Source organism: Oncorhynchus nerka, linkage group LG13 (genome assembly GCF_034236695.1).
Source record: "Oncorhynchus nerka isolate Pitt River linkage group LG13, Oner_Uvic_2.0, whole genome shotgun sequence".
In the NCBI taxonomy this organism is placed as follows: Eukaryota; Metazoa; Chordata; class Actinopteri; order Salmoniformes; family Salmonidae; genus Oncorhynchus; species Oncorhynchus nerka.
This window is the reverse complement of record NC_088408.1, coordinates 64047945-64074979: the sequence shown is the minus strand read 5'-3', so window position 1 is coordinate 64074979 and position 27035 is coordinate 64047945. Positions and strand designations below refer to the sequence as shown.

General features: G+C 42.3%; 1 pseudogene; it reads right to left on the bottom strand.

The window, feature by feature from the left end:
- The window catches only part of LOC115139851 (spermatid perinuclear RNA-binding protein-like), a 55413-nt pseudogene extending 49814 nt beyond the window's left edge, over positions 1-5599 (bottom strand).
- Positions 5600-27035: the final 21436 nt, after the last annotated feature.

Genomic DNA, 27035 nt, shown 5'->3' with positions numbered 1-27035 from the left:
TCCTGTCTGATGCTCAGACAGAGAAGAAATCCGTACTGCCCTGCCCACTTAACTGTTGCTCCAAGCAGAGGAAACTGCAGTTCTGAAATATATCACAAAGTGTGAAGGCTACTGCCTGAAGCTCATACACGCCGTAGTGTACATGTTGGACGCCAAGTATGCTGGCAAGAGCATCCTGTCTGGTGCAGAGATCAACAAGGCCTATGGTGTCATCACTACCATGTCTTGCCACCTTGGACTAAATGAGGGCAAGGTTCTTGCCAGTCTGGCAAAGGACACTTCCAAGCAAGGGCTTTGGGATGGAGATGCAATATGGCAGTCGTGCCAATGTATCTCATCAGCCACTTGGTGGAAGGAACTTTGTGGATCTGAAGCTCTTTCCACTTTTGCCTCCATCATCCTCCAATTCCCACCAACATCAGTTTCCTCAGAGTGCAACTGGTCATCTTTTAGGTACACACACACACACATCAAAGCACGCAACAGGCTGACCAACACAGGGGTTGAAACATTGGTGGCCATCCGGGCAAATTTGAGGCTTTTTGAGCCTGACAATGAGCCATCCTCAACAAGGTCAGAAAGTGACAGTGAAGATGAGGCCTCAGAGCCTGATGTTCAAGAGGTAGACATTGAGGTGGTCCAGGGAGAAGACATGGAAGCCTGAGAGGAAGACCACCAAAGCTTTAGTTTCTAGACTATCATTTTACAGAGATGTTGAAAACGTTTTTGGGAGACGCAATGGATATTCCCTTTATTTTGCTGTTCAGTGAAATCATCCCATGTGAAGAATCAACTCATTTAATTAAAGTTAAATTCATAACTACATTTTATATATCTATTGGAAGGATTTAATAATTTGCAATTATGTATACTTATGATAAGGTAGAGATACTCTTAATGATCGGGTATGAAAAGCCAACTGACATTTACTCCTGAGGTGCTGACTTGCTGCACCCTCGACAACCACTGTGATTATTATTATTTGACCATGCTGGTCATTTATGAACATTTGAATATCTTGGCCATGTTCTGTTATAATATCTACCTGGCACAGCAAGAAGAGGACTGGCCACCCCTCACAGCCTGGTTCCTCTCTAGATTTCTTCCTAGGTTTTGGCCTTTCTAGGGAGTTTTTCCTAGCCATCGTGCTTCTACACCTGCATTGCTTGCTGTCTGGGGTTTTGGGCTGGGTTTCTGTACAGTACTTTGAGATATCAGCTGATGTAAGAAGGGCTATATAAATACATTTGATTTGATAAGGTAAAAGGTTTATGTTTCTTTATGTCTCTATATGATATGGTAAATATATCCCATGCAAAAAAAACATCTACATTTAAATGGTATTAATTGCATACATTTCTGTTAATTCCCACTTATTCCCGTTAATTTCCACGGAAAGTTTCCACCTCTGAATATTCCCCAAAATGTGCAACCCTAGTGGTGCCTGTTCAAAAACATGGGCATGAATATTTCAGTCCCGGTAAAACAGTCAATACAAAAAAGCCTCTCTGGCTCTGATGGTCTATTTCAGTAAGGCTGAAAACTGTAAGAGGCTGACTTCAATGAGCCATACAGTTGAGGGCTGAAGAATATAGAGTAGCAAAGAAAATAAAAGTGTAGATAGCTGGTATTCATCTCAGGAGGTAGACCTATTTATGCCCACACCTGCTCCAAACCTAGCCTGCTGTGACACTAACAACAACTATAGAGGTTCAATTCCACAGTAACGGGATTGCGCTGAAAATAATGGGGAGTCAGCTATGACATGACACATGGACATTGAACAAATCTCTTTTTGTTATTTAAGTGCAGTAAGTGAAGTGGATTTACACCTGGTAATGAAATCGAAGTAACAGAATTTCCTCATGGGTCCCTGATCTGTACTACACAGAAATGCAGAATTATGGATATGAATGTCATTCTCTTCATAGCAATGTATCCTAAATAGGTACACAAAAGGCATAAATACGCAATATCCTCCTTTGCATATTTGTCTACACTGGCTATTATTTTAATGAGCTCTGACCCCAAACAAGACCAAATTTGGTTGGTTCGGACCAAATCTGAACGAATCACAGACGTCTGTGTTTCACACGTTTGGACATCAAAGTACAGCATAGTAGAGCTCAGTATAGTACAGCACAGTACAGTTCCGTACAGTAAAGGTCAGAAGAACAGTACTCAACTTTAGTGTGCTCTACTGTGTACTGTACTAACCTCTACAACTGCACTTTGCTTTTCTTTTTACCATAGAGAATCAGACAAAATGTTGCCTACACTGCCTAGTGGCTTCTTTGCATATTCAAGCCTGTCTCAAAATACAACACTACCCTTTAAGGCTCTCCTGTTGGATGGTTGGCCACTCTTGGTAGTCTATAAAACATTACAATTACAACCAAATACCTATGTCATTAAAAAAATTACATTTACGGTGTCCAGTCAACCCTGGGAAAATAAAAAAATGTGTATGGTTCAAAATAGACTCTTGGACAGTTTTGGGACGACAGATACAAAATTCATGAAGCCTTATTAAAAAAGCAATAAGGCTGATGCATCAGATCAGACCGTTTAGCTTAAATAAAAATGTTGATAGTTGTTTTTCTTCATATTTTAAGCTCAACAATGTGCACATGGCTGTAGGCTATGCGCAAATGTTCCAAAATGCAATTAGCGGGAAAACATTGCTCTCAACAGTGCTTTTGAGAGCATGTGACAGAGATGAAAATATCCGTTAAAATTGTAAAAGGGAGATCTAAAGATGCATCAACTAGCATGGGTTATTAATATGATATCAGTAAAAACATTAACTAATTGATAGGTCTAACTTTACTTATAACTTCATTATCCTCATGGGGGAGAGAAATGTTAAATATCTTAAAGATATGCAACAGGCACAAGGCAATGTTTCTTAAACTTAGAGAAGACAAATAATTTATCCAAAACTAAATATAAGTGTTAATATTAGTTGGTAAGGGTCTTTACTTCAGAGTTTTGATGTGTTCCTAATACCTTAAGACTTTTTCGTGGTAGATGTTTTCTAAGACCTCTTTTCCATCGGTTTGAGCAGAAATCAAAGCCTTTGCTTATTCCTCTTTTTTAGTACGGAAAACGGTTGGAAAATGTACATTTAGACTCTTAGCTTTCATTTGATATGCTCCTATGAGCTTCAAGTTGGTGCTCATGGGTCCTTTAATATGGAAATGACCAGAGGCAAATTGATTTATGGCCTTTATATGGAACTCATTTGGGAATTTGGTAAACAATGTGGCTACTGGCTATTAGCTTACTGTACAACCTAAGCATGATAAATGCACTGTAAACCTCTTACGGGGCAGCAAAAATCTGCCCACCCACGCTCAAATTATTTTCATAGCACATCAAATGGTTGAGGAAGAAAGAAGCCCAGAGGACATTCAATTCTGCACTCTCTCTGGGTAAAGCACTTATTTCAGACATGGCTAAATGTAGAAGCCTCTGGATTTGTTTCTTTCATCATCAGTGTTCTAAATTAACCTTCTCTAATTCCACAGGACTGCGACACAATATGCACTTGATTCAGACAGTCCTCCTCCCTGGTGTGGCATAGAAAAGAGGGGGGTGAAATTGAGTTGAAATGAGAGATGGATATGTGGGCTGATGGGAACGGGCAGGGTAATACTCAGCTGCTCATGTTTCACATCTTTACTTCGGCATCTGTTCGCAGTTGCTGCTGTCATTGGTGTTTTGCAGTTTCTTCAAATCACTGACGAGACAATCCATTGACTTCAGCATATGGCCTAAATAATATGGTGACGTGACGGTCATATTTCTATAAGATCACATCTATACCGGTGACTAAAATTTTATGGGATACTGTATTAGATTTGACAGATTCAGACACCCAAGAATAAGCTAATAAGACTCTTCAAAGATTGTGTGTGTGTGTGCAGTGTGTGGGTGCGTGTAAGACGTTATACAAAACAGCAATAATATCCTCAGACGTCTTACCGGTCAAGTCTGAGAGGGAGAGAACATCTCAACTATTATAGCTTGATTGGATTTACTCAGTGCCAAAAACCTGAGCTACGGCAGACATGGTTTCAGCTATGACACTTATGAAGCGACTGAATTCCAAAACAACCCTCTCTGAGCAGAGGAGTCTTGGTCATGGAAAACCGGAACATGTTGATGGGGAATGAATGCTTTCAAAATTCAAAATACTTTTAACCATTTCCACAGAATATTTTACAAAAACACATTTACTTGAAGAACAGTGCCGATTTCTGTGTGAAATTGTTAAAAGTAGTCATTGTGCATAGAGTGGTATGGTTTGTTGTTTGAGATAAATTGTTAAGGGAAAAATCTGAGCGTCAATTGCCCTTACACAAGAGGCATTTGTAACACTGATTACAAAACAAAATGTCATACACACTTGATCCTCATTTAAAAGCTTTGCTGCCCATGCCCATCAACGCGATATCTAGTCCTGGCTGGGGCCATGGAGCCTTGGGAAATTAGGCTCCTGTTAACCTTTCCAATAACATTCCATAGGCAGGGACCAGTACCTGCTAGTCTTTGCACTCTGCTGCTTACTCTGCTGTATTGAGTACTGCACACCAACCCAGTCAACCCGAAACAGCAACACCATGAGGATGTTTTTCAGCTGTTGAGTGTTGAACCAGGAGAGAGCTGATGCAAAGCACCTAAAAGAGCCTTTATTTTGCGTTGTCTGCCTTATTTTATTTTATGACATTCACACCTGTTAAATTAGCTAGTTAGAGAAAGAAGATTCCCAATTTAAATTGATGTCATCATTATATGTATTTTGATACTAAAAATTACATTAAATTATAAGGGGACGTAATTGAATATCAAAATACTTGCGTTGACAATGTAAATGGTAACTCTTCTTTCACAAGAGTACAGATATATTAAACAAGCTAAAGTGAATATTAACTATGCAAAAGCTCGAACCAACGTCAAAGTACATGTCGTCCTCTGTTTTTCCACTTGTTTTGTGACAATCTGGGACAACATTGTGACAACATTAACTAGCTGGGTAGCTATAACGTTAACTAGTTATAGTAGCTAACTCAATGGCATGTCTTCCCAGACGTTAGATAGATTGATATAACTAAATAGCTAGCTAGCGAAATGTCACTAGAAAATAAAACAATGTATATTTTTAAGACTGTGCATAGTAGGTATAATACGTTGGGGGAAGCATTATACTTGATCATTTCCCTCAACGTGTTATCAGAAAATGTTCAGAGATGTGCAGCTGTGAGAAGTTTCTAGCCCCACCGCTGACCAACAGTGCAGCAGGCTAGTGTGTATATGCATCCTTTCTTGCGCAATTGTCATTGAGGAAATACTTACAGAGTTGCAGTACTTGAATCAAGGTATCCCAAATCTGTCAAGGGTATAACTTCACTGGTAGGACTTCGTGTTTGCACAAACAACTCCGTTTTCCTCTCGGTTTGGGACAACGTAGTCTCAGCACCCACCAGCACTCGCTTATGTTTTGATCACAACTGTTAGGGCACGCACAGTGGTAGCAATGAGGGGACTCGATTAATCTCGCCCGGACGCCCGTGTAGACATGTTTGCGCCGGCTGAAAATGATTGCATTCGATTTGGAACAGGGCTGCCTCCAGAGTGTGAAACAGGTGCCGCGCTCTGTCTGACGGCGAAGTCGGCTCAAACAAAGCGGTTCTAAGCTGATATATGTTATTGTTTTAAGATGGTCATTCTATGGATCATTTAGCTATCTGGTTTTGAATGTAGGACCCCTTTAGGCATAATATATATATATATTTGGTAAAATATTGAATTTGTCCTTTACTCCTGTAGCTCAGAGAAACGGACTGAATAACACATTAATAAATGGCAAAAAAGACAGGCAAAACATAAGTGATAAGAAACAAGGTTTTGAAGTGTTTGTCCTATATCTAGAAGATATAAGAAAGCTGCTCAGGAAATATATATATATATTTTACACATAGGCCCTACTGTATTTAACCCCTTTTTTAGGGTAGGCACTAAACGACCTTCATACTTCCATTCATTTCTCATAATCCCATTCGTTTTTTAAAACTGGTTACCTTCAAACGAGTTCCGTAACACATGTGGGCAAAACGGAGAACACCATTGTATTCATGATAATCTCCCCTTTCCACAGTGGGGTCACATTCAGTGTTGCCAACTCCCCAGTAAGGAAAGTAGCTATTGGCTGTCCCAAAAGTCGCTAGAAGTCGCTAGAAGTGGTGCTTTCAAAACAACTGGAGGCCGGATATACAATTCCGAGTTGGATCACCGTTCAAAACCTATTTTCCCAGTCGGAGCTCATTTATGCCTGACTTTCCAGTTATCTTGAACTCACTGAAGTCAAGTTTTCGCAGTTCGGAGTTAACAGTTGTTTTGAGCGCGGCACAAATCACGCTTCATTGACAGCATGGCCAATGTTGAATGTTTATCATTTTAAACTTGGAAAATAGCCCCCTGATTCCTTCCAAACCACTTGTTGAATTTGCGATTTCCAACTTGTTGTGTAATGTTTATGTCCAATGGCCGATGAGCATTGATACGTTTTATCTATAAATTATCTTCATTATTTCTCTTCATATGACAAGTATTGAAAAGGATCTGCCAGTAGATTGTTGACTTGATTCACAATGATGACTGCTAGCTAAGATTATGAAAGTATGAGGTTGACAACTGTTAACTCCGGGTTAGCGCCCCCCTTTGGGTTGTGCCATGGGGGAGATCTTTGTGGGCTATACTCTGCCTAGTCTCAGGATGGTAAATTGGTGGTTGAAGATATTCCTCTAGTGGTGTGGGGGCTGTGCTTTGGCAAAGTGGGTGGGGTTATATCCTGCCTGTTTGGCCCTGTCCAGGGGTATCGTCGGATGGGGCCACAGTGTCTCCCGACCCCTCCTGTCTCAGCCTCCAGTATTTATGCTGCAATAGTTTGTGTCGGGGGGCTAGGGTCAGTCTGTAAGATCTGGAGTATTTCTCCTGTCTTATCCGGTGTCCTGTGTGAACTTAAGTATGCTCTCTCTAATTATCTCTCTTTCTTTCTCTCCTTCTTTCTTTCTCTCTCTTGGAGGACCTGAGCCCTAGGACCATGCCTCAGGACTACCTTGCCTGATGACTCCTTGCTGTCCCCAGTCCACCTGGTCATGCTGCTGCTCCAGTTTCAACTATTCTGCCTGCGGCTATGGAACCCTGACCTGTTCCACCATAATTTGCAAATAAATTGTGACAATGTGATTTTCTGGATTTTTTTTTCATTTTGTCTATCATAGTTGAAGTGTACCTATGATGAAAATTACAGGCCTCTCTCATCTTTTTAAGTGGGAGAACTTGCACAATTGGTGGCTGACTAAATACTTTTTTGCCCCACTGTATATATTATTTTTGACATTGTTTGCAAACTGATATTTGACACATATTAATACCAAAATAACATGCAAAACAGGCAAGCCCTCAGAATTCCAACTCGGGAACTCTGGCCTCTTTTTAGAGCTCCGACTTTCCGACCTGAAGATCACTGGTGTCATCATTTTACCTTGTATTTTTCAGATTTCACAGTTGTTTTGGAAGTGGCATAATAGAGCTTCACAGTGGAGGTGTCATAATACCCATAAAACCTAGCAGTCAAACAGGGAAATGGTGCCAATCTTTTTTCCACCATTAATTTTCACATAGGGGATTTTAGAAACACTTAATATAAGGGGTGTATTTCGTGCAGGCTAACCTTAGCATTTCATTTTGTGGGGTAAATACATGTGATTATATAGATAAAGTAATCTTGTCCTAGAGAGATTTACACAGTTATCAAAACGTCATGCCAGGGTAAGCCTACACAAAAAACACACCCCTCGTTTTAAGTGTTTCTGAAATCCCCTATATGTTAGCCCATGAAGATCTCCACCACACAAGCCAGAGGAAGTGCAAAACCGGACAGGAACATCATGTCAGTGACTCAGCACACTCAAGTAGAGTATAGCGGAAAAAAGCCTGGCACGCATGATGCACCCCTCCTAGGGACTGCAGGGGAGAGCACTACAAAGCCTGTGACTCGGCCCCCGTAATAGGGTCAGAGGCAGAGAATCCCAGTGGAGAGAGGGGAGCCGGCCACCTTCACAACCCTGGGCCAGACTACACTCAATCATAGGACCTACTGAAGAGATGAGTCTTCAGTAAAGACTTAAAGGTCGATACCCAGTCTGCGTCTCTCACATGGATAGGCAGACCATTCCTGAAAAATGGAGCTCTGTAAGAGAAAGCCATGCCTCCAGCTGTTTACTTAGTTATTATAGGAACAATAAGGAGACCTGTGTCTTGTGACCGTAGCGTACATGCAGGTATGTGCGGCAAGACCAAATCATAGAGATAGGTAGGAGCAAGCCCAAGAAATGCTTTGTAGGTTAGCAGTAAAACCTTGAAATCTGCCTTAGCCTTGACAGGAAGCCAGTGTAGAGGCTAGCACTGGAGAAATGTGATACAAATGTTGGGTTCTAGTCATATTTAGTACAAACTGAAGTTTATTTAGTGCTTTGTCCGGGTAGCCGGAGAGTAGAGCATTGCAGTAGTCTAATCTTGAAGTGACAAAATCATGGATTAGTGACAAAAGTATTGCTAGCTAGCTAAATTGTTGTTCCTTGCATGTGATTGGCTGTGATCTTGGAGGCGTCACCATAAATATACTTAAGTATATAAAGTAAAAGTATGAATCATTTCACATTCCTTATATTAAGCAAACCAGATGACATGATTTTCTTGTTTTTTTAATCTACAGATAGCCAGGGGCACACTCCAACACTTAGACATCAATTTTACAAATGAAGCATTTGTGTTTAGTGAGTCCGCCAGATCAGAGGCAGTAGGGATGACCAGGAATGTTCTCTTGATAAGTGTGTGAATTAGACAAAATGTAATGAGTACTTTTGGGTGTCAGGGAAAATGTATGGAGTAAAAAGTACATTATTTTCTTTAGGGACGTAGTGGAGTAAAAGTAAAAGTTGTCAAAAATATAAATAGTAAAGTACAGATACCCCCCAAAACGATTTAAGTAGTACTTTAAAGTATTTTTAACTTAAATACTTTCCACCACTGGGCGGCATGCAGCCTAGCCACAGGGCTCCTTGATGAGGTGGTTATTGTGCATCTGAACAAATTAATGGATGATGCGTGGTACTTTTGATTATCTTGTGATCTTGACAAAACAACTTTTGTTATCTATTGATCATGCGATAAATAAGATGGATCTCACATAAGGTGGGAATTCTTTTGTTTATTCTGATGTCCTCTCTAGACTTCCATAGGATTCTGTTTTCACATGCAAAGGTGAGTGCTTTTGATAAAAATGCTTTATGTGCCTTCCCAATGAAAACTAGTGTATTTAATGGAAAATAGATGTTGTATGTTTCTGGGCAATGCACTATATGCTGCCTTGTTGACAACATAACCAGCGGTGCAGATGCGTGTTAATTTGATAAAGCACTCCTCCCTCTCCGCTTTCGCCCAATGAAGTGACAGGCGATAGCTCAGTGTACCGCAGGACCAGATTAATCGAACCCCTCAATGAAGAGCCGGACAGTTGCGCACGCGCATTACGATGCTAGCTACTGTTTTTGCCAACCCCAAATGTAATCATCTTCCCCAAGTGTAATCATCTTCCCCAAATGTAATCATCTTCCCCAAGTGTAATCATCTTCCCCAAGTGTAATCATCTTCCCCAAATGTAATCATCTTCCCCAAGTGTAATCATCTTCCCCAAGTGTAATCATCTTCCCCAGGTGTAATCATCTTCCCCAAGTGTAATCATCTTCCCCAAATGTAATCATCTTCCCCAAGTGTAATCATCTTCCACTGGTGATGGGCATTTGGCTCCGTTCACAGAAAAGACCCGGCTCATTTGTCTTCCAAACGACTCTTCATTCAAACTTCTCATAGAACAATTGGCAAAAATTACATATCTCCAATGTAGCTAAAGCCTACAAAGTAGGCTATCATTATGTGGACATAAAGTGTAGCAAACTCTATTTTTCGGAACAGAAACTTATCGTTGATTGCTGCAAAAAGTGTCAAGAGGCGTGGTTTACGTGAGACAACACAAATCGACCACGGCAGGAGCCTCATTTATCAACATTGGTAGGAGCCCCAAAACATTCCTGCACCAGTTTTCACGCAAAAGTTGGCATTTATAAAAACTTAACTTGACATGAGAATGTGCTTCATTATCCTTCAGTAAACCTTAGACTATGCCTACGCACAGTTTCTTGTGGTAGAAGTATTGTATTGCAAGAAGGCAAACGTAGCCTAGTAGCCCTATGCAAATGAGGAATACATGAGGACTTATTCATAACAAAAAACATGTAGCTAAATAGAATACCAAGATGCTGTTAGTGAGAAGAGCAAAAATCTTTGCATTCTAAATTAATTAGAAATCTATTTCCAATGATTTATTTCATTCCCATGATCATTGCAGATACATTCCTCATCTTTTCTGGTACCCATTGGTTTGTCTACGTCTGAATACTGTAATGTTACATTTGTTGAGTAGCCTTGATAATATTTCATTTATAAACAAAATACATGTATCATAACCATTGCACCTTTTCTGTTCTGAGTCCATATTCCCGAAGTAGCCATACAACAAATTACCATGAGCTAGAGGTCGGCCGATTAATCGGAATGGCCGATTAATTAGGGCCGATTTCAAGTTTTCATAACAATCGGAAATCAGTACACCGATTTTTTTTTACACCTTTATTTAACTAGGCAAGTCAGTTAAGAACACATTCTTATTGTCAATGACGGCCTAGGAACGGTGGTTTAACTGCCTTGTTCAGGGGCAGATGGACAGATTTTTACCTTGTCAGCTCAGGGATGCAATCTTGCAAACTTACGGTTAACTCGTCCAACGCTCTAACCACCTGCCTTAAATTGCTCTCCACGAGGAGCCTGCCTGTAACACGAATGCAGTAAGAAGCCAAGGTAAGTTGCTAGCTAGCATAAAACTTATCTTATGAAAAACAATCAATCAATCATAATCACTAGTTAACTACACATGGTTGATGATATTACTAGTTTATCTAGCGTGTCCTGCGTTGCATATAATCGATGCGGTGCGCATTCGCTAAAAAGGACTGTCGTTGCTCCAACGTGTACCTAACCATAAACATCAATGCCTTTCTTAAAATCAATACACAAGTATATATTTTTAAACCTGCATATTTAGTTAATATTGCCTGCTAAAATGAATTTATTTTTACTAGGGAAATTGTGACACTTCTCTTGCAACAGAGTCAGGGTATATGCAGCAGTTTGGGCCGCCTGGCTCGTTGCGAACTGTGTGAAGACTATTTCTTCCGAAAAAAGCGCATTTGCGAAAAAAGCACAATCGTTGCACGACTGTACCTAACCATAAACATCAATGCCTTTCTTAAAATCAATACACAGAAGTATATATTTTTAAACCTGCACATTTAGCTAAAAGAAATCCAGGTTAGCAGGCAATATTAACCAGGTGAAATTGTGTCACTTCTCTTGCGTTCATTGCATGCAGAGTCAGGGTATATGCAACAGTTTGGGCCGCCTGACTCGTTGCGAACTAATTTGGCAGAATTTTACATAATTATGACATAACATTGAAGGTTGTGCAATGTAACAGGAATATTTAGACTTATGGATGCCACTCTTTAAATAAAATACGGAACGGTTCTGTATTTCACTGAAAGAATAAACGTTTTGTTTGCGAAATGATAGTTTCCGGATTCGACCATATTAATGACCAAAGGCTTGTATTTCTATGTGTTATTATGTTCTACTTAACTCTATGATTTGATATTTGATAGAGCAGTCTGACTGAGCGATGGTAGGCAGCAGCAGGCTCCTACACTTCGCAATGCTTCAAGCATTGAGCTGTTTATGACTTCAAGCCTATCAACTCCCGAGATTAGGCTGGTGTAACCGATGTGAAATGGCTAGCTAGTTAGCGGGGTGCGCGCTAATAGCGTTTCAATCGGTGATGTCACTCACTCTGAGACTTGGAGTAGTTGTTCCTCTTGCTCTGCAAGGGCCACGGCTTTTGTGGAGCGATGGGTAACGATGCTTCGAGGGTGGCTGTTGTCGATGTGTTCCTGGTTTGAGCCCAGGTAGGGGCGAGGAGAGGGACGGAAGCTATAATGTTACACTGGCAATACTAAAGTGCCTATAAGAACATCCAATAGTCAAAGGTATATGAAATACAAATGGTATAGAGAGAAATAGTCCTATAATTCCTATAATAACTACAACCTAAAACTTCTTACCTGGGAATATTGAAGACTCATGTTAAAAGGAACCACCAGCTTTCATATGTTCTCATGTTCTGAGCAAGAAACTTAAGCGTTAGCTTTTTTACATGACACATATTGCACTTGTACTTTCTTCTCCAACACTTTGTTTTTGTATTATTTAAACCAAATTGAACATGTTTCATTATTTATTTGAGGCTAAATTTATTTTATTGATGTATTATATTAAGTTAAAATAAGTGTTCATTCAGTATTGTTGTAATTGTCATTATTACAAATAAAAGTAAAATAAATCGGCCGATTAATCTGTATCATCTTTTTTGGGAAAAATCATAATCGGTCGACCTCTACCATGAGCATCTCTCATTTAATTGGGCCTATTACTTATTTTAATAGCCTATGTATCTAAAAGGGAGCGTGGTTTATAACATACGACAAGGCTACTTTGGGCATCTTGCTATGTTAGCTAGCGAACTAACAAGCTAGCAAGGTTTTTGTTCAATAATATATATTTTTTATCTGGCCAGCTAACATGCTATAATTTAATCTAAATAGAATAAGATAGCTAGAAGTAGCATGTTATGATGGAAACAGTAAGTGACAGGGACACATTGCAGGGCTGTAATGAAGTTAACTGTTTGGCTAGCTAGTTCTGTGAACATGTTTCTAAACAAATTGTTATTTTTAGCAGCTAGATAGTGAAAAAAACAAGTTCTCTATCACAGACCATTGCACAAAATAGTATAAGATAGCTAACTAGCAAGCTAGCTACTTTTATACTGACCGCTTTGCTGGAGCAGCTATTCTGCCTCACATCAATAGATGTTACTGTTGCTTGCAACACAATTCATCCTATAAAGTTTATACTACCTGCCTGTGCATTTCAAGTAACTGACATTCTGACTGTTCCGATGTTTTGGGAACCTAACTAAATGTTTTGGACAAATGCAATCATTTGTGTTGCTTCTCAGCTCATTTAAACATGGTCTTTTTTTTGTAGTTCACCATCCAGATGTCTGCTGGTATGACAAGAAGTAATAATTGTATATGCTTAAATGGTGAGTGGGAGGTTTTATATGTGATTTGAAAGGGGATTTGAAAAATTTGCTGTGCCCAGTGAGCCAGTAAGCCATTGAAATTGTTGGCCAAAATACATGAATCACTATCACAAACTTAAAGCATAAGAAAACTGCTGCCTACTATAGACAGAGAGCGATTTGCCGTGGCAAATGTGGTGGGGATTTCTGTCAATTATACCAGCAGATAAAGCTTCCAATCATTTCTTAAAGTTGTATAACTTACCGCATAGAGGCTATTAATTGATCCCCCCTGTACAGTATCTTTCACAAATCCCATACTGATTCTAGCCTGTTACTGTAGCCTATCCGTTATCACAGGCATTATAATATTTAGCAATTGCATTCAATGTAAAATTGCAGACAAATACTAAGTGAGTAGTGTAGAAGGACAATTATCCTTCTGTATTCATTATGTATTTGTCCATTACAAAAAAAACAGGTTATGGATTGTTCTACATAATAAATACAACCAATTTTATTCCTGAAATTATGCTGGATCTAAGGAACAGGCAAATCCGTGGTGGTTGCCTACAAAGGTGATGATGGAATTGGAGGACAGGGGGGACAATGTGCAGACTTTTTTAATCATTAGCCATTAGAAAGACCTATTGTTTCTCATAGTTAAAGATGGTATTCTGTTTGGCGTGGTAATATTAATACTAATTTGATGCATGCTTATATTTGTCCAATTTCAGACATGTACACGTGTGTATTATGCATTTTCAACACATGTATGAATTAGAAATGTATTTTGCATATCCCATTCTCGTTAAATCCCCCTTGGAGCAATTAGGGTTAAATGCATTGCTCAAGGGAACAGATTTTTCACCTTGTTGGCCCTACGCTTCAACTGCTAGATTATCTGCTGCCCTAAATAGGTGTAACAGGTGAGTAGTATGTGCGCACTGGACAAACAGTTCAAATGGGGCAGAGATTATGTTATTTCCCTTTTTTCATGTCCGCTCTTATTGAATGAAAATGCCTCTAATAATTTGTGTTCATCAGATATCATCAGGTACTGTAGAGAGAGACAAATCATAATCTAATAATGATGTTCTGCTGTGGGAAATAACTAACTACTGTATACCCTTTTCAAACAGAATTCCCGTAGTTCATGGGGGTGTCTGTGCCTGGCAGCCTCGTCGGGAAATTCGGGGCACACAATCTCTATTTTAACAGCTTTCAGGGCCTTAATGGGACCAAACAAGTACCGGATGAGGTAATGTTCTCTTTACAGATGACTTGTGGTAAACTATTGAGCAGACCTGCGCAAAAATGCTATTGATGTTTCAAAATACTACAGGTCTGCTGTAACCTTATATCAAATATATTAACACAATTATATTTGACTTTATAGGTCATGGATGCCTTCTTTGCCCTAGAGAGTTCAGTATGTATGCAAAATGTATGTTTACGCATTTCCTACTTAAATGGCTTTGCTCTCAAATGTCATTCACATCTTTTAATTAAGCGTCATTAACGACTAGGCTACCTGCTTCCCCACATCACCAGAACAATATTTTTGCATCCCAGACAACTCACATAACTTAATTAAATGTTCTTGTAACCTTTAAAGAACTTAGACCAGGTGTTTTTCCAACAGTCTTACAACATTATACGAACGTCCTGTGCAATCTAACTCAAACATTGTATGAATGTCATCACAATTGAGTATATTTTGTGTTTTGGGAACCTATCTTTTCTAATGTATCCACACTGTTCCCACAATCTAATTAAATGTTCTGGGAACCTTTAAAGAACCGATACAAACAATATCTGAATGTCAGCACAACTGGACAGTTCTAGTGTTTTGGGAACCTATCTCTTGTCATATCCCCACAATGTTCCCACTACGTATGAAACATTCTGGGAACCTTTAAAGAGAAGATTAAAATGTGTTCTGGGAACGTTCTTGTAACATCAGGTGAATGGTTTTGCACCCTAAAAGAAATTGTATAATCATCCGCACAATTGGACAGTTTTTGGGTTTTAGGAACATATCTTTTGCGATGTCCTCACAAGGTTCTCATCGGACTGTTCCCACAACCAAATTAAACATTCTGGGAACCTTTAAAGAACAGATTCAATATGTTCTAGGAACACAGACCCTGGCCCCAAAGCCAAGGAAAATCACATGAAGTCCTGAATTAGATCTGGGTATAAATATTTGATGAGTTTCTGCATGTTCACAATGTCTCTGCTGCTTCATGGGCATTCAAGGTCAAGATTAAGAGGAACTACCTGCTGCTACTGTAGGGAGGGAGAGAAGATGGATGCATCACTGCTGTTCAGCTGACAACAATATCGTAATCCTATCATTATGGGCACTTTTATCAAAAGCAAAGTACCGTAATGGAAACATTGACAGTAGCTAGGTTATCATCCAATTGGCAACAGATTTTTATGCAAATATTCTCAAATCTGCATAAAAATAATATGTACATTTTACATCAGAAATGTGTTTGAATCAAATTGACTTGTTACAGAAATAAAGACTGTGCGTGATGACGTAGTTCACATAAAAATACCTTTTGCAGTTAAATTCCCATGTACCGAATAAAAAATGCAAGTTAAATGGGTTTCCAACTCCACTGGTGGTTTTCTTACATTTTTTTTATATAGTAGCCAACAGCACGCAGCTGCGCATACAGAGTGCGCATATAGAGTGCACATACAGGTTGCTTTCCAAACACTTCAAAGATAAACCCTATCCCCTCAGTCCTCAAATTAAGTGGACACTTCTGATGACGTATCGTGACGTCTGACGAGTACACATTTATGAAGATTTTACACTATTGTGGAGAGATGTACTGTTTGGATTCTTTACAAACAATAGAAATAAGCTGAAACATTTTTATGTAATTAATTTCATTATTCTTTTGGCCAAATTTCATATACACAAATGTACAAACAGAAAACCACATTTTCTTACCCTACAAAAATAAATTGAACTGTATTTTAAGACGGTTAAATGCTCTACTAACAAAAAAGCTGTTAGAATTGTAAGTATATACATGTCCCGATCCTTGTGTAATTGTAATGTGATTTTGTACCCCCTAGCCCGATTGTCCATTGTTTGTAATCTATGTAGGTGCCAAGATGGCGGCTTGAACAGACTTTTTTTTATCAAGCTCCGTACCAAACTTCAGAAAGATTATGAAAAAAAAAAAAAAAGTTTACAGTCATTACTATTTTTATTTGTTCAAGATATAAGACCTTTCCTGTGACTGGAATGATAATTGGATCATTTATTTCAGCATGTCCATGCAAAGTCGTGACAAAAAAAGAAAGGAAGAAGTTAGCCGTTCTATTGCTAATCAACAAGAGAGAAACGTGCTTATAGACAACTGTCATAACTACGCTTGGCCTATGGATAATATCATGTTTTCGAATGCTGTTGAAGATGACGAATTCCCCTCTTTACCGGTTACTCCTTGCAAACCTCCACCATCCAAAAAACCCAACATGAACTCTGACATCGTGGCTACCCTCTCCTTACTCATCAACTCCAGGTGTGACGCCATTGGGAAAATGGTAGGCGCGAACACCATGGTTATCGAAGGCTTGAAAAAGACTGTGGAGTTTGCATGTGGTGAATGTGAAAACGAGAGTGGCAAAAGTTGAAAAAAATGTGAAAAGGGTGGAAAAGAATAACAATGTCTACCATAGATGTCTCACTGAACAATACACAAGAAAATGGAACCTAAGACTCTACAGCTGGCCAGAGGTGGAGAATGAAGATGTGCGAGGAGAGGCTATCCGCATCTGCCAAGAAGTTATGCCTGCAGAGAAGAACAAAGTTGGTGATACCATCGACGTTGTGCATCGCCTTGGCAAGAAGCAACAGCAAAACGATTCAAGACCCAGGGGTATCATCATCCTATTCACTACCAGATTCTACAGGGATGCTGTCTGGAAATCTGCTAGGAAGAACCCCTTCCTTCAGAGCCATGGTATGCGTTTCGCCGAGCTTCTCAGCCCGGAAGACATAGAAAGAAGGAACAAGTTGTGGCCAACGATCAAGATAGCACGAAGTGAGGGGAAGGCTGCTTACTTCGTCGGAGGTGGAGGTTTCATCAACGGTTCAGAAATCCATATTCCTCCCTAAAATGTCACCAGAAGGAACAGGTTGATGGTTTCAGCCATGGTATTCTCATTTTCCTTATGTTGTTTACCTAACAAGCATCAGGTGACTACTTTTCAGGAATACTCAGGTATTTCAATTTATTAGTTTGTTCTTGTATGACCAGAAGACCTATTTTGTTTACACACTTACGAAGAAGATTGAAAGCTGTATTTATGTTTTATGTATACAGTAACTAAGATACTGTTTTAAAGGGCATACAGGTCTTCTCTGACTTTACACGGTTATTGTTCTATTTAGTTATTAATACTTATTTCCAAAAAAGGTCTTAGGAATGTTTATATGTAAAACATTTTGTTATTCAATTATTTGAATATGCTCCTACGTCTTTGACTCATCCTACTACAGTTTATACTTTTATATAATCTTTGTTGTTTTGTCTTTGTCTATGTCATGTATTGTCATGTTATGTCTTGTTCCTGTTCTTTCTCTTCACTCCGTTTCCCCCTGCTGGTCGTATTAGGTTACCTTCTCTTCCTTTCCTTCCCCCAGCTGTTCCTCATCTTCTCTAACTACCTCGTTCACCCTTTTCCCACCTGTTCCTTTTTTCCCTCTGATTAGTTCTCTATTTCTCTCTCTGTTCCTGCTTCTGTCTTTGTCAGATTCTCGTTTGAGTTTCTCATGCCAGAACCAAACTATCGTCTCGTTTGCTTCACCCTTGTCTCGTCCTGTCGGAATCTGCATGTTCTTCTGATGCTACGTGTGATCAGGTACCTCTGTCCTCTACAACCCGCGCCTACCCAGAGAGACCAGCAGTCTGTCGCCGCTAACCCTGCTATTCTCCTCTGCTGCTAAGAAGGGGACTCTTCTGTAATATCAGAAGGACTTTATGATTTATTTGTCGCCCTCTCTGCGGGTTGTCTATTTTGCCATTCAATACATCTGAAGAGGATCTATGTCTTCCCTGTGTTTTGACATTAAAGGACTCTGTTTCTGTTAAACCACTTTTGGGTCCTCACTCACCTGCATAACAGAAGAATCTGACCAAGAATGGACCCAGCGACTTCGGATCCTCTCCACTCAGCCGTCGAGATCCAGGGAGCGATGCTAGGCAGACACGAGCAGGAATTGTCTGCTGCTCGACATGCCGTTGAGACCCTGGCCGCCCAAGTCTCCGACCTCTCGAAACAGATTCACCATCTCCGCCTCAATCCACCGGCCACTTCCAGGGCTTCCGAATCTCCGGAGCCCAGAATCAATAACCCGCCGTGTTACTCTGGGGAGCCCACTGAATGCCGCTCGTTCCTCACCCAGTGTGATATTGTGTTTTCTCTCCAGCCCAACACTTACTCCAGGAGCACAGCTCGTATCGCCTACGTCATATCTCTCCTTACTGGACGGGCTCGTGAGTGGGGCACGGAAATCTGGGAGGCGAGGGCTGAGTGTACTAACCAGTATCAGGACTTTAAGGAGGAGATGATACGGGTTTTTGATCGTTCTGTTTTTGGGGAGGAAGCTTCCAGGGCCCTGTCTTCCCTATGTCAAGGTAATCAATCCATAACAGATTACTCTATTGAGTTTCGCACTCTTGCTGCCTCCAGTGACTGGAACGAGCCGGCTTTGCTCGCTCGTTTTCTGGAGGGTCTCCGCGCGGAGGTAAAGGATGAGATTCTCTCCCGGGAGGTTCCTTCCAGCGTGGATTCCTTGATTGAACTCGCTATTCGCATAGAACGACGGGTTGATCTTCGTCACCGAGCTCGTGGAAAGGAGCTCGCGTTATCCGTTGCCCCCCTCTCCGCATCACTACCATCTTCCTCCGCCGGCTCGGGTGCTGAGCCTATGCAGCTGGGGGGTATCCGCATCTCGACTAAGGAGAGGGAACGGAGAATCACCAACCGCCTCTGTCTCTATTGCGGTTCCGCTGGTCAGTTTGTCACTTCATGTCCAGTAAAAGCCAGAGCTCATCAGTAAGCGGAGGGCTACTGGTGAGCGCTACTACTCTGGTCTCTCCTTCAAGATCCTGCACTACCTTGTCGGTCCATCTACGCTGGACCGGTTCGTCAGCTTCCTGCAGTGCCTTGATAGACTCTGGGGCGGAGGGCTGTTTTATGGACGAAACCTGGGCTCGGGAACATGACATTCCTCTCAGACAGTTAGGGGAGCCCACGACCTTGTTCGCTTTGGATGGTAGTCCTCTCCCCAGGATTCAGCGTGAAACGCTACCTTTAACCCTCACTGTCTCTGGTAATCATAGCGAAACCATTTCTTTTTAAATTTTTCGTTCACCTTTTACACCTGTTGTTTTGGGCCATCCCTGGCTAGTTTGTCATAATCCTTCTATTAATTGGTCTAGTAATTCTATCCTCTCCTGGAATGTCTCTTGTCATGTGAAATGTTTAATGTCTGCTATCCCTCCTGTTTCCTCTGTCTCTTCTTCACAGGAGGAGCCTGGTGATTTGACGGGGGTGCCGGAGGAATATCACGATCTGCGCACGGTGTTCAGTCGGTCCAGGGCCACCTCTCTTCCTCCGCACCGGTCGTATGATTGTAGTATTGATCTCCTTCCGGGAACCACTCCCCCCCCGGGGTAGACTATACTCTCTGTCGGCTCCCGAACGTAAGGTTGTCTGTAGCTCTCGACGCTGGTACCATAGTCCCCTCCTCTCCCGCCGGAGCGGGTTTTTTTTTTGTTAAGAAGAAGGACGGGTCCCTGCGTCCCTGCGTGGATTATCGAGGGCTGAATGACATAACAGTTAAGAATCGTTATCCGCTTCCTCTTATGTCTTCAGCCTTCGAGATCCTGCAGGGAGCCAGGTTTTTCACTAAGTTGGACCTTCGTAACGCTTACCATCTCGTGCGCATCAGGGAGGGGGACGAGTGGAAAACGGCGTTTAACCCTCCGTTAGGGCACTTTGAATACCGGGTTCTTCCTTTCGGCCTCGCTAACGCTCCAGCTGTCTTTCAGGCATTAGTGAATGACGTCCTGAGAGACATGCTGAACATCTTTGTTTTCGTTTACCTTGACGATATCCAGATTTTTTTCACCGTCACTCCAGATTCATGTTCAGCACGTTCGACGTGTCCTCCAGCGCCTTTTAGAGAATTGTCTTTATGTGAAGGCTGAGAAGTGCTCTTTTCATGCCTCCTCCGTCACATTTCTCGGTTCTGTTATTTCCGCTGAAGGCATTAAGATGGATCCCGCTAAGGTCCAAGCTGTCATCGATTGGCCCGCCCCTAAGTCACGCGTCGAGCTGCAGCGCTTTCTCGGCTTCGCGAATTTCTATCGTCGTTTCATCCGTAATTTCGGTCAGGTGGCAGCTCCTCTCACAGCCCTTACTTCTGTCAAGACGTGCTTTAAGTGGTCCGTTTCCGCCCAGGAGCTTTTGATCTCCTCAAGAATCGGTTTACATCCGCACCTATCCTTGTTACACCTGACGTCTCTAGACAGTTCGTTGTCGAGGTTGACGCGTCAGAGGTGGGCGTGGGAGCCATTCTTTCTCAGCGCTCCCTTTCTGACGACAAGGTCCACCCATGCGCGTATTTTTCTCATCGCCTGTCGCCGTCGGAACGTAACTATGATGTGGGAAACCGCGAACTGCTCGCCATCCGCTTAGCCCTAGGCGAATGGCGACAGTGGTTGGAGGGCGACCGTTCCTTTTGTCGTTTGGACTGACCATAGGAACCTTGAGTACATCCGTTCTGCCAAACGACTTAATGCGCGTCAGGCTCGTTGGGCGCTGTTTTTCGCTCGTTTCGAGTTCGTAATTTCTTATCGTCCGGGCTCTAAGAACACCAAGCCTGATGCTTTATCTCGTCTCTTCAGTTCTTCAGTAGCCTCCACCGACCCCGAGGGGATTCTCCCTGAGGGGCGTGTTGTCGGGTTGACTGTCTGGGGAATTGAGAGGCAGGTAAAGCAAGCTCTCACTCACACTCCGTCGCCGCGCGCTTGTCCTAGGAACCTTCTTTTCGTTCCCGTTCCTACTCGTCCGGCCGTTCTTCACTGGGCTCACTCTGCCAAGTTAGCCGGCCACCCCGGCGTTCGGGGTACGCTTGCTTCCATTCGCCAGCGTTTTTGGTGGCCCACTCGGGAGCGTGACACGCGTCGTTTCGTGGCTGCTTGTTCGGTCTGCGCGCAGACTAAGTCCGGTAACTCTCCTCCTGCCGGCCGTCTCAGACCGCTTCCCATTCCCTCTCGACCGTGGTCTCACATCGCCTTAGACTTTATCACCGGACTGCCTTCGTCAGCGGGGAAGACTGTTATTCTTACGGTTGTCGATAGGTTCTCTAAGGCGGCTCATTTTATTCCCCTCGCTAAGCTCCCTTCTGCTAAAGAGACGGCACAAATCATCATCGAGAATGTTTTCAGAATTCATGGCCTTCCGTCAGACGTCGTTTCGGACAGGGGTCCGCAATTCACGTCTCAATTTGATTGGGGCTTCCGTCAGTCTCTCTTCCGGCTTTCACCCCCAGTCTAACGGTCAAGCAGAACGGGCCAATCAGACTATAGGTCGCATCTTACGCAGTCTTTCTTTTCGTAACCCTGCATCTTGGTCGGAACAGCTTCCCTGGGCAGAATACGCCCACAACTCGCTTCCTTCGTCTGCGACCGGGCTATCTCCTTTTCAGAGTAGCCTCGGGTACCAGCCTTCGCTGTTCTCGTCTCAGCTCGCCGAGTCCAGCGTCCCCTCTGCTCAGGCGTTTGTCCAACGTTGTGAGCGCACCTGGAAGAGGGTCAGGTCTGCACTTTGCCGTTATAGGGCGCAGACTGTGAGAGCCGCTAATAAGCGTAGAACTAAGAGTCCTAGATATTGTCGCGGTCAGAGAGTATGGCTCTCCACCCAAAACCTTCCCCTTAAGACAGCTTCTCGCAAGTTGACCCCGCGGTTCATTGGTCCGTTCCGTATTTCTCAGATCATTAATCCTGTCGCAGTGCGACTTCTTCTCCCGCGATATCTTCGTCGCGTCCACCCGGTCTTCCATGTCTCCTGTATTAAGCCCGTACTTCGCGCCCCCGCTCGTCTTCCCCCATCCTTGTCGGCGCACCTATCTACAGGGTCCGTAAGATTTTGGACATGCGTCCTCGGGGCCGTGGTCATCAGTACCTAGTGGATTCTGGAGGGGTACGGTCCTGAGGAAAGGAGTTGGGTTCCCTCTCGGGACGTGCTGGACCGTTCGCTGATCGATGATTTCCTCCGTTGCCGCCAGGTTTCCTCCTCGAGTGCGCCAGGAGGCGCTCGGTGAGTGGGGGGGTACTGTCATGTATTGTCATGTTATGTCTTGTTCCTGTTCTTTCTCTTCACTCCGTTTCCCCCTGCTGGTCGTATTAGGTTACCTTCTCTTCCTTTCCTTCCCCCAGCTGTTCCTCATCTTCTCTAACTACCTCGTTCACCCTTTTCCCACCTGTTCCATTTTTTCCCTCTGATTAGTTCTCCATTTCTCTCTCTGTTCCTGCTTCTGTCTTTGTCAGATTCTCGTTTGAGTTTCTCATGCCAGAACCAAACTATCGTCTCGTTTGCTTCACCCTTGTCTCGTCCTGTCGGAATCTGCCTGTTCTTCTGATGCTACGTGTGATCAGGTACCTCTGTCCTCTACAACCCGCGCCTACCCAGAGAGACCAGCAGTGTGTCGCCGCTAACCCTGCTATTCTCCTCTGCTGCTAAGAAGGGGACTCTTCTGTAATATCAGAAGGACTTTATGATTTATTTGTCACCCTCTCTGCGGGTTGTCTATTTTGCCATTCAATACATCTGAAGAGGATCTATGTCTTCCCTGTGTTTTGACATTAAAGGACTCTGTTTCTGTTAAACCGCTTTTGGGTCCTCACTCACCTGCATAACAGTCTATATTATCTCTTAATGCTAGGGGGTTACGAGACAATGTCAAGCGCAAGGCCTTATTTTTATTTGCTAAACAATTTCGAACAGATATTTGCTTTTTTCAAGGGTCTCACTCAATTTTGGCTGATGCCAACTTCTGGAGGTCACAGTGGGGCAACGATATTTGGCTTTCCCATGGATCTGAACGCTCTGCTGGTGTCACTACAATGAAAAATACCTTTGGTGGTAATATTCTACACTCGGAATGTGACCCCTTTGGTCACTTTATTTGTCTTGTGGTCAGTTACAATGACATTACGCTCATTACTGTAAATCCTTCCTCCCTCGTCCTGCAAGTGTATACTCGTCAGACGTCATGATACGTCATCAGAAGTGTCCACTTAATTTGAGGGCAGAGGGGATAGGGTGTGTCTTTTAAGTGTTTGGACTGCTACCTTTATGAGATTATGATTGACAATTATTTTTATTTGTCATGTCACCAGAATAAAACCCTCGACAGTTATTGGAAATGTGCATCAAGTTCATTGTGCACTTTTACCAGCCTGTGAAGTTCATTATAATTTATTTGTAGGCTAATAATCTGCACGCTTTCTCGATTTGTAGTGGGTGGACCACCCAACATGTCATCGCGTGACTCCACGTTTACTTCCATATGATGGTTATTATAACAATATTTGCGCATAAAAGCATTTCCACCGACATTTCTTGCATAATTCATTTTACTGACACAAAAAGATCCCACCTTGTCTAGCGTATTTTGTTTTGTCGACATTTGGAAAGTTTACCGAAAACCACATCAATCATCATGTCACCAGAATAAAACCTTCGATATTTATTGGAAAAGAGTATCAAACTCATCACATTCACTTTCACCACTCTGTGAAGTTCATAATTTATTTCACCCATACCTTAATAAACTGCATGGTTTCCCCGAGTCGTACACAACATATCATTGAGTTACTCCAAGTTTACTTCATTATGATGGTAATTATATCAATATCAATATATTGTCATGCGTCAGGTAATTCATCTTCATGAAATGGTTAGATGAAAAGCTGGTTAATGAGATTTGAACTCGCAACCCTAAGGCTACAAGCACCATGCTCTTACCCTAACGCATTGATCATTGGAACATTTTCAATTGACTGAGTCACCTGATCCATTCAATCAATATCTGCACTGAACTCATGCATCATACAAGTATCATCAATACTGAACACGTACAGAATTGAAGCATGACAGGCCTGGTGCAGGTCTACAATTTTGTTTCTGGTGTCCTTTGACAGCTCTTTGGTCTAGGCCACATATGTCAGAGTCAAGGCCCGCGGGCCACATCCGGCCCGCAAGAAGGTTTTTTACGGCCCCTGGGATGATCTTGATTTATTATTAGAACCGGCCCGCAGCAAGCCGGCAGCCCGCAGATCTTTTACACGCACCAATACTACATTTCCCACAATGCAAAGGTGACGCACCGAGCAGTAGGCTGCTTCATTTCAATATTTATTGGCACAGCAGTCGTCAGCATCACAGTAAAATTAACTTTCAGATACCCATCAAAAATGGCAAAACGGAAGGTGGATACTGAGAACCGGGGGTTTCAAACAAGGTGGGAGTCGGAGTATATGTTCACGAAGGTAGCTGGAAAACCTGTGTGTCTTCTGTGTGGAGAAAGTGTGGCGGTACTGAAAGAGTATAATCTGAGACGACATTATGAAACGAAACACGCGGACAAAAACAAGAATATGGACATGGAACAAAGGCTACAAAAGGCAGAGGAATTAAAACGAGGCCTCAAATCTCGACAGGCTCTGTTCAAAAAAGCCAAATCACAAGGCCAGGCTGCTGTCAAGGCCAGTTTTATTTTGGCAGAAGAGATCGCTAAATCAGCCCGGCCATTTACGGAGGGGATTTCATCAAAAACTGCATGATTAAAGTTTGTGACGAAGTTTGCCCAGAAAAAGGCAACTCTTTTTAAATGTGAGTCTGAGCAGAAACACCATTGCCGAGAGAGTAGACCAGTTGTCCATCAATCTAAAAGAGCAGCTTGTGAAAAAGGAAAAGATTTTATTGCATATTCCTTGGCTGTGGATGAGAGCACCGACATTTCTGACATTGCCCAGTTGTCAATTTTCATCCGCGGAGTGGACTCCAACCTAAGCGTGACAGAGGAGTTTTTGGCTTTACGTCCTATGCATGGCACAACTACGGGGCATGATTTGTATGAAGAGGTGTCAAGATGTGTAAATGAGATGGAGCTGCCTTGGGAAAAACTCGTGGGTTTGACAACCGACGGAGCACCTGCGATGTGTGGACACAGGAGCGGACTGGTGGCGAAGATACGGGAAAAGATGCAAGAGGAAAACGCGACAGGTGAGCTGACAGCTTATCATTGTATCATACACCAGGAAGCGTTGTGCGGTAAAGCCTTGAAAATGGAGCATGTAATGAGCATCATCACGCGCACAGTTAACTTTATCAGAGCCAAAGGTTTGAATCACCGCCAGTTCAAGGCATTTCTGACGGAGTTAGAAACGGAGCATGGTGATTTGCCTTATCACACAGAGGTGCGATGGCTAAGCCAGGGAAAGGTGCTTCAAAGATGTTTCGAGCTTCGTGAGGAGATTTGTCTGTTCTTGGACAGCAAAGGGAAAGACACAACACAACTCCGAGACGAAATGTTTCTGTGTGAAATGGCTTTTCTGTGTGACATTACGAGTCATCTGAATGCAATAAACTTGCAGCTGCAGGGTCGGGATCGTGTCATCTCTGATATGTACAGTACAGTGAAGGCATTTAAAACCAAACTGACTCTGTGGGAGACGCAGATGCGGAAAGAAAATTTGAGCCACTTTCCCAGCTGCCAGACCATGAAAGAGAAGCTCTCTACCAGTGCGTTCCCGAGCACACAGTTGGCTGATAAAATAGGTATGCTTGCCGCTGACTTTCGACGCCGATTTGCTGACTTTGAAGCACAAAAAAGCAGGTTGGAACTGCTCGGTAACCCATTTGCTGTTGACGTGGAAAGCTCACCACCAAACCTCCAAATGGAGTTGATTGACCTCCAATGCAATGATGCACTGAGGGCAAAATATGCGGCAGTGGGTGCTGCGGAGTTCGCCCGTTTCCTCCCCGGCACAATGCCCCAGCTGCGCATCCAGGCTGCTCAAACGTTGTCTATGTTTGGCAGCACATACCTGTGTGAACAACTGTTTTCTTTGATGAACCTGAACAAAACATCACACAGAAGTCGACTTACTGCTGAACACCTCCACTCAATTCTGAGGATTTCTTCAGCTCAGAGCCTTACCCCGAACATTGATGAACTTGTGGAAAAGATGGGACACCACCAAGTATCACCCTCAACCTCAAACAAGTGAACATTACTGTGCAATCACATATTTAGAGTTTTTACTCAGTTCAAGTTTAAAAGTTAAAATTTAATATTTGTTTTCACTGCATGTTACTTCTCCTTAAACAAAGTGTTGTTTTTGATTAATAGATTTTTGCACTTTATTTTTTGTATTTCAATCCAATTATATTTTAAAAATATTTCAGTTGAGTGGATGATAGAAAATTGCTATTATTGTTTTTTCTTTGAAGTAAATTTAGCCCACTTTTGCTAAAATAGAAAATATAGTCTACTGATGGTGCCTTGAATACCGGTTTCTTTCATTTAATGTTCATGTTATGGGGATATTTATATAAAGGAAATTTGTCTTTTGTGTCTGTTGAAAATTAAAGATTACTGACA